Genomic DNA, 15,863 nt, shown 5'->3' with positions numbered 1-15,863 from the left:
ACCATGGGGCCGATTCATGGAACAAACGTGCGCCGAAAATCGTTGCGCAAGCAGGCGCAAGCAGGCCCAAGCAGGCGCAAGCAGGCCCAAGCAGGCGCAAGCGCAAAAAAACAGGCGCACGCGCACGTGTGCGATTCATGGAAGTCCCTGCACGTGTTTACCTCGGGATGTGCGTCAAACCTGTGCATGGCGCACAAGTCACTGCAACATCCCGAAAAGGCATGCGCGACGCGCACAGGGAAAGCGCACAACCTCGGCGCATACACCAGAAAGTGGGCGGAACACGGGGCGTAACGCGCGGAATGGGGAACAACGCGCGAAAATAAGGGCGTAACTGGGGATGTACTGCAGGGAAGCAGACGGAACGCCCACACGCACTCGAAACACACGTATTCATAGAATCGAATAGGGCAAAGCCACGCACAGCCAAAGACACGCACAAGCCGAAACACGTCCACCACACGAAGGCAGGCGGTAGCGTCCCTGCGCATTACAAAAGTGGCACCATACAGCAATTGGGCCTGTGCGAGCGGGGCACGTGTATATCGGGGGTGCGCGGGAAGTTACACACGCGATTGAGCGGGGCACGTGTATATCGGGGGTGCACGGGAAGTAACACACGCGATTGAGCGGGGTACGTGTATTTCGGGGGTGCGCGTGAACTCTTTCACGCGATCGGGCCTGGGGGAGCGGGCTACGTGTATTTCAGGGGTTCGCGTGAACTTTTTCACGTGATCGGGCCTGGGGGAGCGGGCTACGTGTATTTCAGGGGTTCGCGTGAACTTTTTCACGCGATCGGGCCTGGGGGAGCGGGCTACGTGTATTTCAGGGGTTCGCGTGAACTTTTTCACGCGATCGGGACTGGGGGAGCGAGCTACGTGTATTTCAGGGGTTCGCGTGAACTTTTTCACGCGATCGGGCCTGGGGGAGTGGGCTACGTGTATTTCAGGGGTTCGCGTGAAGTTTTTCACGCGATCGGGCCTGGGGGAGTGGGCTACGTGTATTTCAGGGGTTCGCGTGAAGTTTTTCACGCGATCGGGCCTGGGGGAGCGGGTTACGTGTATATCAGGGGTTTTCGCGTGAAGTTTTTCACGCGATCGGGCCTGGGGGAGCAGGCTATGTGTATTTCAGGGGTTCGCGTGAACTTATTCACGCGATCGGGCCTGGGGGAGCGGGGTACCACTCACCGTCTGCCTTGCATGTAGAAGAACGCGTAGCCAACACCCGCTGTGAAGTTATAGCGTGTGAACCCCAACGGATGGAAAACACACGCACCGCACGAAAAGCACGTACAGAACAGTGTAAAGGCACGCGGGATCTCCAAGCCCTGCCAGGGCAACGCCCGTGCGCAAAACGTCACAGACGCGCTTACGCTGTAAGGGCCTTTGGTCCAATGAAATCGCATACGCGTGCTGACGCGCTTACGCGCTAAGGGCCTTTCCTCGATTTTCACGCTGACGTGCAGGATTTTCACGTGCCAAATCACTCCGTATCAAGCTGGCCACGCGAAAACACACGGAAGACCACGCTCCTACCCAGAAGGCCGAATTACTGCCCCCCAGTTCCCCGAGCAGCCTCCCACGTGCCATCTGTTGCTGCCTGCCTGCTTCCCTGCTGCCACCGTGCCCTGCCATTTAGTGCCTGCACATCAGCCATCTGCAGGGGTCCAGTTGCTGTGTCCACCCCTGCTGGAACAGAAGACTCCCGACTCGGATAACATCGCTCCACAGCCCAGCCCCAGGACCCAGTTGCCCACCCACTCCTGCCCCTGGGGTTGCCATGTCGGGCACATCCACATCTGGCACCAGTGGTAACCCCCGGCCAGAGGGGCAGAAGGGCACCAGCTTCACTGCCACCGAAGTTGGTGTCCTGGTGGAGCAAGTCCTGGGGCAGTATGATGCCCTCTTCGGATCGTCCCGCACCAACAAGGAAGGACGGGAGAGGATCTGGGCCGACTGTGTGGTTGCCATCAACGCGGAGGGGGTGGCAACCCGCACCATCTAGAAGGTCAAGAAGCGCTGGGAGGACTTGAGGTCCAGGACCCTCATAAAGGCCCGGCGCCTCGTGGAGGGGGGCCGGGGCCGCATGAGTTCCATCCAGATGAGGGTCCTGGAACTCGTACACCCAGCGCTCCACGCCCAGGTCCTTGAGAGGGAGACCCGTCTGGAGTTGAGCGGTAAGTGGCCAAGCATTGCTGTGTGAGACAGGGCATGTTGCAGTGTGCTGGTTGTCTGATACTTGCCTGTATGTGTGACATAGGCCATGTACGCATGTATGTGTGCAGGGACATCATGGTAATGCATGTGCGACCAGTAATGTGTGAACCGCACGGTTGTTGCATGTGTTTAAATGCGACATGGGGAGCCCTATGCAGCTTGTACACATGAGAGCATGGCAGTCTCTGTTCCTGGACATGGGTGGGGGTGAGGGATGGGTGCTGATGCCAGGTACATATATGGTATCCATGTCTGTGTGCCTGACCTGCGTGTCTGTGACTTGTGAATTCCATGGATGCATGACACATGTCTGTGACAATGTACAGATTCACTGATGCAGCCTAGTCATCCTTGTATCCACTGTGATTGGGGTGTACGGGGCCAGATGGATGTGACTGAGGTGAAGTGTGTGCATGTGATAGGCATGACCCATGATGCATGTGAGTTCCATTATATTGTATGTTTCGAGAGTCCATTGGACATGTATGGAAATGTCCATGGCATGCACCATGACTTTCACTGTGTGTGTTTTGCCTGGACTGACACATGTGTTGTGGAGGGACATGATGGAAGTGTACTTTGACAGTGGCACTCATCTGCTATTGCTTCCTGTCTAGGGGACCATTGTACAGTACCCTGATGCGTGTGTTCTATGTCTCCCTCTACGCAGCGGCTAGTGAAGAAGAGGGCGGAGACGGCGCTATGGAGCAAGGTGGCGGGGATGCCCCCACGGCTGCAGCGGAAGGGGTGGGTGAGCCCCCACAGGGGCCTGCTACGGCGGAAGACGGTGAGGAGCTATCCAGGTTGGTGGTTTCCACAGAGGAGGAGGAGGCCGCCACTGAGGCGCACATGGGGCATGGTGGGGGCATCCCTGCTGGTGCAAGTGGTGCAGTCCAGGGGCAGGGGCAGGAGGCAGCACAGGTCACCGTGGAGGGGCCTGTGCATGTCGCTGTCCCAGACCCTGTGGGTGCACCACCATGCACCAGCAGGGATGCCCCGTCCCAGGCCCGTCCGCAGGTAGAGGGGATGTCCATGTCATCTGACTCCCCTCCACCTGCGGACGAGGGGACCCCTGGCCGTATGGAGAAGGTCATGATTAGGGTCGCGATGTGCACGGCTGTGATTCGTGATGCCGTGCGTGCTTCCCAGGAGGAGCACGCACGTCATCACAAAGAGCACCGTGCCGACGTGGCCCAATTGGGATCGTCCATGTTCGGGGGTTTCCTGCATGTGTCTGCCAATCTGGCGGCCCTCTCCTCCTCTGTGGAGACTATACGCCAGTCGTTCTCCTTGCCGTCTTCCGGCCCAGATGCCACCAGGGCCCCCTGTGGACCTGCCCTGACCAATGCAGCCAGCTCGGTGGGGATCCCATCCCTGCCACAGTCGGGAGTCAGAGGTCCAGCAGGGGTGGACACCACAGCAACTGTACCCCAGCAGATGGAGGATGTGCTGGCATCATCAGGCAGGGCACGTGCACGACGGCGTCGGTGGATTCCATCAGCCTGGATGCCGTCGTGCTGGCAGAGGCAGTGGCGTCGGAGGCAGCAGTGGAGTCAACGTGGGAGGCATCATGGCTCGGGGCCATCAACATCGGAGGGGCAGGCATCGGCCGGAGGGCAGGAGGACCCAGGACGGGAAGTGTCTTCCGTGTGGCAGCGGTTGGGCCAGCAGATAGGTGCGGAGCGGCAGCGGGCGGAAGAGGCGCGGCTCACAATGGTCAGGGCGGAGAACTCCATGCGGAGGGCCCTGAGGCGGGCCGACTGCCTCGAGGCAATCCGCAGGGGGTTGGAGGAGGAGACGGCGTCGTCCCTGCGGACCCTCGGGCCATGGAACAGGATCGCCTCCGGGACATCGAACAGGAGTTCGATGATGCCCTGGCCCGGAACACCACGGAGTGAGCCGCTGGACTTGCCCGCCGCCTTTGTATATAGTTATATAGTTAGTGTTAGGTTTCCTTTATTTATTTTTTTTGGTTGCGATTGGACAATGTGCCACATTTTTGTATGTAGTTCAGTTTTTAGTTAGTTGTCATAGTTAGGTTTCATTTGGTTGACCTCATGGACCCGGGATTATCTTGTAAATAGTTCTTCAATGGATTTGTCTATTTTTTGGATTTTTTTCATCGCCATGGAGCAATGGTTTTTGTTTATCATTTACACTTGAATTACTTTTCTGACTGTGACTTTGGACACCATTTTTTTGGATTGTGCTGTGTGTTTTTGATTTTTTTCATGGACATTCTTCTTTTGGTTGTTTTGCTTTGTGGTTTTTCTCATTTCATTTCCATTCAAGTTGATTTTAAATACATTTTTATTTTCATCCTTCAATGTGTCATATCATCTCATTGCTTTCATGCATGTCATGTTGGGTGTCTTAACATTCACTTGCAGCCATTGTGTGTGACAGACATGTGTTCATTTGCATTATTTACATTGGGTGTGTAACATGTCATTGCCTTTGATATGTGGGTGGATGTGATAGTTGGTTGGGCCTTTTGGCAGGGGAGGATGGCCATTACGGACATGATTGGGGATTGGTGGGACCCAGGTGCAGGGGGGCATGGATGGGACATGGGTGGGGGCATGCTCGCAGGTGCCCCACAGTGCTGGGGGTGGGGGTGGTGGGAGACATGAGTTGGACATGGGTGGGGGCCTGCTGGTAGGTGCCCCACAGTGCTGGGGGGTGGGGGGTGGGGAACATGAGTTGGACATGGGTGGGGGCCTGCTGGCAGGTGCCCCACAGTGCTGGGGGGTGGGGGGGTGGGGAACATGAGTTGGACATGGGTGGGGGCCTGCTGGCAGGTGCCCCACAGTGCTGGGGGGTGGGGGTGGTGGGAGACATGAGTTGGACATGGGTGGGGGCCTGCTGGCAGGTGCCCCACAGTGCTGGGGGGCGTGGGGGTGGGGCACATGAGTTGGACATGGGTGGGGGCCTGCTGGCAGGTGCCCCACAGTGCTGGGGGGTGGGGGTGGTGGGAGACATGAGTTGGACATGGGTGGGGGCCTGCTGGCAGGTGCCCCACAGTGCTGGGGGGTGGGGGGGTGGGGAACATGAGTTGGACATGGGTGGGGGCCTGCTGGCAGGTGCCCTACAGTGCTGGGGGGTGGGGGTGGTGGGAGACATGAGTTGGACATGGGTGGGGGCCTGCTGCCAGGTGCCCCACAGTGCTGGGGGGTGGGGGTGCTGGGAGACATGGGTGGGGGCCTGGTGGAGGCTGCCCCTGGTGGCTGGGGGGTGGGGGTGGTGGGAGACATGGGTGGGGGCCTGGTGGTGGGTGCCCCTGCACTGCTGGGGGGTGGGGGTGCTGGGAGACATGGGTGGGGGCCTGGTGGAGGCTGCCCGTGGTGGCTGGGGGGTGGGGGTGGTGGGAGACATGGGTGGGGGCCTGGTGGTGGGTGCCCCTGCACTGCTGGGGGGTGGGGGTGGTGGGAGACATGGGTGGGGGCCTGGTGGTGGGTGCCCCTGCACTGCTAGGGGGTGGGGGTGCTGGGAGACATGGGTGGGGGCCTGGTGGAGGCTGCCCCTGGTGGCTGGGGGTGCAGGGGGACATGTGGGTTGGCTGGGGGGCATGGCCATGGTGGATGGGGTGCCTGCAGGACATGTGCATGGTAGGCCCCTGTGGTATGAGCCACCTGCAGGGACCGTGGAGGGTGTAGAGGGAACACCTGGGAGGACCCACACGTGCAATTCACGTGTGGTGCTCCCCTCGCACCCCTGTAATACACGTACCCTGATGGAATCGCGTGTGGTGCTCCCCGCGCACCCCTGTAATACACGTACCCTGATGGAATCGCATGTGGAACTTCCCACGCACCCCTGAAATACACGTACCATGATGAAATCGCATGTGGAACTTCCCGCGCACCCCTGAAATACGTGTACCCTGCTCGCAAGGGCCCAATCGCGTTTGGAAATTCCCGCGCACCCCTGAAATACACGTACCATGATGAAATCGCGTGTGGAACTTCCCGAGCACCCCTGTAATACACGTACCCTGATGGAATCGCGTGTGGAACTTCCCGCGCACCCCTGAAATACACGTACCATGATGAAATCGCGTGTGGAACTTCCCGCGCACCCCTGAAATACGCGTACCCTGCTCGCAAGGGCCCAATCGCGTGTGGAAATTCCCGCGCACCCCTGAAATACACGTACCATGATGAAATCGCGTGTGGAACTTCCTGCGCACCCCTGAAATACGCGTACCCTGCTCGCACGGGCCCAATCGCGTGTGGAAATTACCGCGCACCCCTGAAATACACGTACCATGATGAAATTGCGTGTGGAACTTCCCGCGCACCCCTGAAATACACGTAACATAATGAAATTGCGTGTGGAACTTCCCGCGCACCCCTGAAATACGCGTACCCTGCTCGCAAGGGCTCAATCGCGTGTGGAAATTCCCGCGCACCCCTGAGATACGCGTACCCTGCTCGCACGGGCCCAATCGCGTGTGGAAATTCCCGCGCACCCCTGAAATACACGTACCCTGCTGAAATCGCGTGTGTAACTTCCCCTGCACCCTGAAATACACGTACCCTGCTGATATCGCGTGTGGAACTTCACGCGCACCCTGAAATACACGTACCCTGATGGAATCGTGTGTGGAACTTCCCGCGCACCCCTTAGATACGCGTACCCTGCTCGCACGGGCCCAATCGCGTGTGGAAATTCCCGCACATCCCTGAAATACACGTATCATGATGAAATCGCGCGTGGAACTTCCTGCGCACCCCTGAAATACGCGTACCCTGCTCGCAAGGGCCCAATCGCGTGTGGAAATTCCCGCACACCCATGTAATACACGTACCCTGATGGAATCGCGTGTGGAACTTCCCGCGCACCCCTGGAATACACGTACCCTGCTGATTTTGCGTGTGAAACTTCCCCCGCGCCCCGAAATAAACGTACCCTGATGGAATCGCGTGTGGAACTTCCCGCGCACCCCTGAGATATGCATACCCTGCTCGCACGGGCCCAATCGCGTGTGGAAATTCCCGCCCACCCCTGAAATACACGTACCCTGCTGAAATCGCGTGTGTAACTTCCCCTGCACCCTGAAATACACGTACCCTGCTGATATCGCGTGTGGAACTTCACGCGCACCCCGAAATACACGTACCCTGATGGAATCGTGTGTGGAACTTCCCGCGCACCCCTTAGATACGCGTACCCTGCTCGCACGGGCCCAATCGCGTGTGGAAATTCCCGTGCACCCCTGAAATACACTTACCATGATGTAATCGCGTGTGGAACTTCCCGCGCACCCCTGAAATACGCGTACCCTGCTCGCACGGGGCCCATCGCGTGAGGTACTTCCCGCGCACCCCAGTGATACACGTAGCCCGCTTGCTGTGCTGGTACAGGGTTAGCGCAGCCCTTTGCGCTGGATTGGGTATATTGATGGCTTTTCCCTGCATGAGGGGCGTTCTTGGGGGCGTAACTGGCGCTGCTGCAGGGTCGCTGCGCCACTGTGCGCCACGGCTGGTTTTGGTGGCTGGAATCCATGAATACGCTGTGTGCAGGGATTCGCACGCGCACACTGTGCGCCAGCTGCGTGCGCCACTTGTGCGCTGAATTCTATGAATAACCCCCCATGAGTGCAAAGTTTATTAATTGAAGACAATGAAATGCTGCAAAACAGGCCCGAAATATGGTCTCCTGTCATGTGAGCTAAGGATAGAAATAGAAGGTGGGCATGCTGCTCTAGTCTTGAGAAAGTGTGTGCCTGTACTCCCTTTTACTCCCAGGAGCAAGGATACTTTTCAAGGCCAAGTTAAAAGCCAATCTGAATGGCAGAAGGCATGATCGATGACAGATGTTGGGCTAATTGGGTGTGGAGACATGGCCAAAGTCCACCCACTGGCACCTGGGGTACTAACGTATGTGCTGCTAGTGAGCCGAATGTTTCAGAAAGGTACAAGCGAGCCAACCAAATTTTAGAGGGCCATATAATGAAAGGCCTTATGGTTTCCGAGCCAATGATATACTGTGTACTTAATAACTTATGAAGATGACTTGCACCAGGGGTGGGCATAAGTTTTCCACCTGACTGTAGAGACCCAATCACAACTCGCCCCTATATAGAAAGTATAATTAGATGTTGCCTTTGAATGTATTACAACCCCCTGTAGGTTTTTCTTGTTTTCCAGGTAGTATGATGTCAGGTATGACAAATTTGCAGTATGTACATGTGTTTCTTATGCAAAATATTTGAGAACTCGAGCGAATGTCTGTTGATGTCCGTTGTAACTCCCTGTTTTAGACAATTGATAATAAAACAGTTGGATGAGACTTTTTGCCAACTTCCTGAGTCAGTCTTATTATTTGTGCAAGAGTTATTCTGCATCCCATCCATGCATGACATGTTACTGATTTAAGGATCCCCTGGGTTATTATTGTTTGGTTAGTGTACTCCTTATTAACACATCGCTTTAGGTTGCATGTGTTTCACTTGTTAAACTTTAAGTTCTTTTTTTCTTTAGATTCCTAAAGAAAAATGAGTTGATTTAAAGTGTTGTGTTAATCAAATCTGCTAAATTTGCAGTGGTGGAGGGAAAAGCTCATTTAAATGTATATGTTATGGCTTTCCGCCAGAAAAAAGCTGACAGAATATCTGCTGGAGGCCCCATATTATATTGGACCATCCACTAGTCCCCATACAGGGTAATCGGGAATGATAGATTGTCAACTGGAGGCATGTACTCCCAGTGAACACTCCACCAGGTTTCTGCTGGGAATATGCCCGTGGAAAACGAGAGTCTACATTTTAAAATTAGATATTTTTTCACTCGTCGCAATACATCATATTTTATTGATCCCACAATCTTAAGTCAGCCGCAGACCTTCTTCAAAACTTTTGTAGCATTGTTGTAATATTTCTACTGCCAAAAAATTCTAATTGGTGTGGTATTATACTGAAATGTATTTTTTCTTCAGCTTATGAATAATCAAAAACATCCTCATATATGTTCTTTATATCAAACCTAATCGAAAAGTGGGCAAAGATTACCACAATCTAATGCTGACTGGTGGCCAATGGAAGAACATTCAAAACCACTTGCACAGTCTGTGCTTACATGAATAAGATTAGTGTTCAAATTATTGGCAAGCACTAGGTGCAGACTCCCAGTTATCTTGGGAGGGTTGGATACGGGTTGCCCTTTGGGGTGAAGTGTTATGGTAATTAAGCCCATTTATCAACAAAGATGATGTCCTGGTCCTGTTGCTATTGGGCAGCACGTTTAGCTTTGGGTTTGTGATAGATGAATAACATATAGGACTCATGATAGCCTTAGCATGTGGGAAATAGAGTTGTTTTGCAAATGGAGATCAAAGTGTGAGTCTTCGAAAAATATATGGTTCGAAGACATTCTACAGTACTTTCAGCACCATGATATGGTCATACAACATGGGGACAACAGTATTTTGCCCACTTCGTGCAGCAGCAGTCACTGACTTGAATGTTCCCCACCCTTATAGCTAGATGAATGAAGTATCATAAACAACTTTTTCCAGCCCTCTAAATGTTGCTATTCTGGAAAAATTGGCATTATACATAGTAATGAAGAGAAATGCATTTTCACAAAGAGTGTGTTAGGCTAAAAGAAACACACACTCACATACTTGCCCTTCAAAGCAAACAACATTAGAAAAGCCTGAGGAACATTTATATTTTAGAGAGAGAGAGTCAAATGCATGGAAAAAACATGTTTGCTACTACAGGAAATGAAATTAGGAGTCAAGAATAATAAAAGTGCTATGGTGCCCGCATTTCATCTGTTCTATAAGTAATATCTTGGCCAAAAATTGATTCCGCTCTGTTCCTTAACAAAGAATCTAATGATGACATATGGGAATACGATACAATGTTTAGGTCAGCAGCAAGCACCTAATGGCTGCCCTCACAATTCACTTTTGGATTAGCAAATTGGATTTATTTGTGTTTTCTTGGCTAAATTGATTTTGGGAGGAGAGAGCCAGTGCTGTTCATGCCTGCGCTTAATCCTATAACCAGCTGCCGCCACTTGATCAAAAGTAATCTGTGTTGCCGTTTCAGATTTGTGAGTCAGGCGCGTGGAACAGCAAAAGTAATAGCGTGTGGCGGATTTTCCTTTTCATTACTGCCAGCTATCCTTTATCGGTAAATGCGGTGACTGGGAAAGAGGCATTGGGTATCTGCATGGGCACGGATGCGTATGTGCCATCAGAGTTCTGGACAGAGCCTTACTTGCATTTGTTTATGCAAAATACTTCACTACAAATATTTAGTTACTGCAAATGTTCACATCCAACCAATTTTCTGCTTATATTTTCACAAGCGTATTAATTTGATGCATGGTGATCTTTTCCTATACATAAATATATATTATTTGTTGCTAATGAATCATTTGGTCAATAGCTCTGGTCCCAGAGCACATCAATTAGCCAGGCCTCATTTCTCTAAAAGGAAATATGGACCAATAATGGAGCATACAGTGTAGGCTTCATGATCCCCTCTTCTCATTGTTGTGAATATGATTTCATGTCCGTAAACTATAATGTGCACTAAAAAGTAGGCACAGAGTATTACCAACATGATATTATTGTTTGTTCAGATATTTTTATAACACAATGGATGGTTTTGGGAATGCAAGAAAATTGCAACATAGAATAGTCAATCCCAAGGATCCTAAGTAGTTCAGCCTCCCCCTGTATGGTAACTTCCACTATCTTGATCAGTTCCCCATCTGCATCTTTCATATCAGTTGGAAAGACCCCATGTGGGGTACAGCCCAATAACCATGAACTTGCCAGGAGTGGATAATGTGGGGAGCATTCTTAGGCCTCTGATTGGTGGTATGAGTGTTGGCAGTCGGGAGGAGGGGGGTAGCATGCACTGTCCTTTGAGCCAGGTAAGGTGTGGAACTCTCGCAGAACTTTGGAATCATTATTGTTTTTTTAAATATTTTTTACTGTTTGACTTATTTCATTTTAACTTATCATCTATGGTTATACATGCGGTAAGGCAACGAAAGCTAAATCTGAATCGATTCCTATTTTTGAGCTGGTCAAATCTACTGCATCACGTTCTATGGAAAGTAGTTTATTTTTTACACTTTCACTTTTTTGGCAAAGCCATTAAATCATCGAAAAATAACAAGACAAAGATTATATACAAAAATTCATTAGCTATATAAATAAAACATCACCTATGCAAAAAAAAGTCACAAAACGTTAAAAGTAGTAACACATTTCAAATACTTGCAATTTCTATCCCAATCCCTTATGAGATAGCCATCCACTGTCATATATGGCTTGAAAAGAGATTAACAGAATATTACAGTATCCACAAGTGTTGTTATGCTTTCTTCCCTAAGCATTTAGCTCTTAATTCGCTTAAAGTAGGGCATCAGAAAGTAAAATGATACGCATCGTCATAATAACAGGAGCGCATTGGCTAGGCTGTTCAATTCTGAGTACCCCAAGATTTTGGGCCTCATTACGAGGTGGGCGGTAAGGGATTACTGGCACCTGTAAGGGCACCGTTGCCGGTAATCCCTTACCGCCCTACTACGAGTTCCCTTTGCGGGTCCTTCCTTAATGCCTGTTTTTTTCAGGCGTTAAGGACGGGACCCGCAAAGGGACTCCAGAGCTAATAACGGTACTGCAATTTGCGGTACCGTTATTAGCGCCTTCCCCATTCCCATTGAGTCCTATGGGGGCTCAATGGGAATGGGGAATGACCCTGGTGAATGGGGAATTACCGGTTCCGGCAGCCTTGGAATGAAACGGTAATTGTTCCATTCACCAGGGCGGAGTCGGAATGAGTTTCGAGGCAGCCATGGTGCTAATAGCGCCATGACTGCCTCCAACCTCGTAATGAGGCCCTTTGTGTTTATTTGCATTTATTGATTTATTAAGCACATTATGCCAAAGCGCTGAGGATTTGGCATAAGCATCCGAGGGAAGAACCCCTAATCAGCTTTTGAAATTCGATATTCTTTTATCTATGATTAGAGATCCAGTTCAGGTAATTTTCAAGATCGGAAACTGCGTGAGCCTGCGCGCAGAATGAAAAATGCCCCCCACATGTATTCATAGAATTGTCTGTGCAAAGCAACGTATACGCAAGTCACGGCCGGAATGCCCCCAACATTCCCTAGCGCAAAGCAAAAACAGCCAGAACAGATACATTTTCATGAACCCTCGTGTGTGAATACATGCACGCTTCAAACAGACCTACATCTCGAGGACCCTGTGCGGGGTCCCCCGTAACTGTAACCAGCACCCCAAGGACATGTATAGCATTTAATTTCCCAGTCAAATTATGTGGGAACACCCATAAACTGTCCCTGCACCCCACTATGGTGCGTGCGCACACCCCTAAGTGCGATCCGAACCCCATCTGCATGCACGCAACCCTAAATCCGACATGCATACTCGCTTGTGCTTCCTCCGTGCCAATCCATACGCCTTCTTTCTGGTGGTGGAGATTTCGAGGGAACTTTGTTGGCATTTTGCATGCAAGAGGTTGCGCAGTCACATCCATGAATATGTATCATTCTCAACAATAGTGGGTGTGCTATGGACTGCCTGCGGTCCGTCCCTCGTAATGCAGCCGGTTTATATGTATTAACTATGCACTGGTCATCGGACTCAGCTTTTTTACATTTTGTTCGTTAACCCAGCGCATCACTTCCATACTAGGACATGCAATTTCACTATTTTCATTTAAAGTAGTGGACTACAATTCCTAGCAGGCAAACTGTTTTGATCTAAAATCCAGAAGTGGATAAGTATGTGTCTGAACACCTAGGGCTCGTTTCAGCAATGTGGCATGCATCCACTATTCATAGATCTCAATGTCAGGGCGAGATAGATTGTGAGCTTTGCTTGCCTGATCTAACGCTTGATGACTGTCCTGCCCCATTTATCAGCAATAAGAAGCTACTATGCAATGACCTAGACGTGTCCAAATCCAAGAACGTTTTTAAAATATGCATTATGACAAATTAATATTTCTTTTTGTCTTTATTAGAGAGGATCTTACAGCCTCTTAATATGACAACCTAGAACCAGGAGCTTGTATAATCCCTTAACGCCATGAGAACACTCATCCCTTCAATAAGAGATTGAAATCCTTTTATTCGGGTACAAGTACTGGTGGCTTTGACCAACCACAGTCTGACACTTGCTCATCCTTTCCTCAGCAAGATGGTCTACTCCTTAAATCAGCTACATGGGAACTACCAAGTCCCTTGCAATTGTGGGATGTTTTTACCCATGCATCCAAGCCCTACCATAAAACTGTGCAGTACTGGCATGGAAAACACCATGATGGCCAGAACTCCCCAGAGAGTGCACAGGGAAAACATGAAGAATAGGCTGCCACCCATTTTTGCCTATGTTGTGAGCCCAGGAGGGCACTGCCTAAAACCACCATTGGGCTACACACACAGTAGCCTGAAACCATTGTGAATGGCAATGCTGATTGCCAAAAAGCAACTCAGAACTGTGGAGAATTCATTTTCTTATTCCCAAAAATGGTTGCAATACCGGTACTCACCACTATCAGAAAGCCGGCGTTTTAAAACCACCAGACTTTTGTGTAAAACTGAACAAATGAAACAAAACCAGGCCACGGAAAGACTTGCTAAGAGGTGGATACAATGTAAAACTATATTCTGAAATGACTTGAAGGAAGTAATTATTTAATGTATATGTAAAAATTGTAAGTTTGATTTAAACTGGGAACAAAAAGTGACATTTAGCTGAAACCTGGCTTAATGAAACTGGATTCTGCCTGACAACTACCCCCGACAGGAGTTGAAACCTGCTCAGCCACTCTTCCCAGGCCTAGCTGCATCCTGCTGCCCCTTGCCAAAAGGAGTTGACACCTCTCTGATTAGATTAGGGGTGGAGCACCTGGGAACTGGAAGGGACAGAGCAATGCAACTTCCTTGACTCAGGCAAATGTTTTATTGGGGGCGTCGTAAAATAGCTTCCTCTTGGGAGAAACTGGGGGGCAGCTGTGCCTCTGTGAACAAGCTGGCTTGGGGGAAGTGGATAAACCAGTTATTCCACCATGTGATGTGGGAAGCCACACCCCTTTTTGACCAGAGCATAATTTTAAAAAGCTAGATAACGCATAGTGCGGACTGGTCAAAATTATATAATTAATATCATTGTTTTTGTGATTTTTCTGTGCACGTTTTAAGAGGCGTTAGGACTGTGGTGTATTCTGGGGGTTGCTTGCGGAAAATAGGGTCTCACTCCAAATGTATGCATGTTAAAAATCTGACACTTTATCATCTGTAACCCATATCCCTGGTGCACATTTGTGTAAAATCTGGAAAGGTTTAGAGGTCGTTATCTGGATGAAAAGGGGAGAATTCTGTCATCAGTGGACACGACATCATACAAAGACAGGGATCGGATGGTTTGGTGCTACAGAAAATATGTTAACTGGACCTATAATATTAGAAAAATGGTACATAGATAAATATGTATTCGGGTCAGAAATAGATTTGTGTGCAAATTGACCAGGGGAGGATCCTCTGACCCATAAACAGACCTCATCATGATGACAATCCATTTCCTTCTCCCAATCATGGAAGAGGGGAGAATTGGGCCAATGACAAATAGAGAGGGGCAGGCTCAGCTAGGCCCAGGCACACACCCATTTTCAAAACACATAAAAAGAGACTGCTGGGACAGGTAGAGACATTCAATTCCTTTTGCTGTGGAGCTTGCTGACCGACGACTTCACATCCAGAGATCCAGACTTCAAATCCATCAATCTCCAGAACCTGTAGCAGAAATTAACTCCAGAATTTGTAGCAGAGATTCCTGAATCCACCAGCTGAATCCTCTTCAGCAGGCCTCAAAACCAACCAAACTATTCAACAGCTGGGTGAGCTATTTGAATTTTTGCCAAGAATTTTTGCAAGAACCTGTAGCAGTATCCAGAAAGCAGTGCTGTATCCGGAACCCGAGAGAACCACAAACCAGACCGTTGTGAGCAGATCCGGTGCTTGACAGACCCAGAGAGCTGAGCTGACCCAGATAGCCGGGACTTCAGAAACACCCGCCGGAAGTCCCGTCCAACCTGACCAGACCGTGACGAGGCCTATTTCAAATTGATATTGTGAGTACCTAGCAGAACTGTGCAGAACCAATCTCTTAGTTAAAATAATCTAATCCAAACTATTTTAACCTAAGTAGAACAGCCTCCTAGAAATTGTGTCATCTGTAATTATTAAAGCTGCACAACTGTCACCTGTAAATTCTGCAGCTGCAAGCTGTCACCTGTCATTTTGAGTTTTACTTTAAATCCGAAAATCTACCTTTATTAAATTGTCCGTATCTCTGGAACCGTTTGGAATGTGGTTTAACTCTCATTTTAAAGCTGTGATGCTAGGCTTTCCGACGAACCTAGAACCGACTTCCTACTCCTTATACTTTTTCCGCAATCATGATTTACGCACTCGCAAAATTTACCGGATTTGTGATTTTGGCTCAATTTCTCCACTTGTCAAAATAGCAGCTCCATTCTTTCTTTTGTTAAAATCCGTTTGCAACTTGGTAATAACTCATAGAGCATTGCTAAAGTGAGCCTGAACTAATACCAACATGCATCTCCCACTCACCCTGAATCTCTAGAGG

The 15,863-nt window shown here is 50.0% G+C and overlaps 1 protein-coding gene across 2 annotated transcripts in view; it reads left to right on the top strand.

Moving 5' to 3' along the window:
• GRID2 (glutamate ionotropic receptor delta type subunit 2) overlaps positions 1-15,863 on the top strand; it is a 2,892,146-nt gene that overhangs the window by 578,781 nt on the left and 2,297,502 nt on the right. The window lies entirely within an intron of this gene.

The sequence above is a fragment of the Ambystoma mexicanum genome, chromosome 6q, assembly GCF_040938575.1.
Source record: "Ambystoma mexicanum isolate Mex_15411 chromosome 6q, UKY_AmexF1_1, whole genome shotgun sequence".
In the NCBI taxonomy this organism is placed as follows: domain Eukaryota; kingdom Metazoa; phylum Chordata; class Amphibia; order Caudata; family Ambystomatidae; genus Ambystoma; species Ambystoma mexicanum.
This window is presented reverse-complemented; position numbering and strand designations above follow the sequence as displayed.